Genomic DNA, 473 nt, shown 5'->3' on the forward strand with positions numbered 1-473 from the left:
CACGCACGCACACGCGCCCGGCGTGAGTTTTAAGCCACCGGGTCCGGGACGCAAACCGTGGGAGTCCAGCGACACAGCCATTACACTAACTGCTGGTTCCCAAAATTTTTAAAGTTTTAAACAAAGCTTGTTCCTTTTTTGCATCATTTCCCCCCACTTCCCACTCCCAACTACTTGAGTTTCTCTTATGAACCACAAGGAATTCTATAGCCCCACTGACATGATCAGCATTGTCCAGTGTAACACTCTGGTTCAGTGGTGGGAAATGAAGTAGAGCTACTGACATTGCAAAAACCAACTTGAAGGAAATAATAATGTTAATTTCCAGAGCTTAAACAACATCCTGAGACCCAGAGGATAAATCTTTTGTGTAACTCATATCTTACTTAGCATTACTAATTAATCAATATACGTAAGATGAATCTTCCTCTTAACTTTAAACTGATAATGAAAGAAAGGAAATGTTTGGAGGG

The sequence above is a fragment of the Tupaia chinensis genome, unplaced genomic scaffold (assembly GCF_000334495.1).
Source record: "Tupaia chinensis unplaced genomic scaffold, TupChi_1.0 Scaffold149798_1, whole genome shotgun sequence".
Taxonomy (NCBI): Eukaryota; Metazoa; Chordata; class Mammalia; order Scandentia; family Tupaiidae; genus Tupaia; species Tupaia belangeri.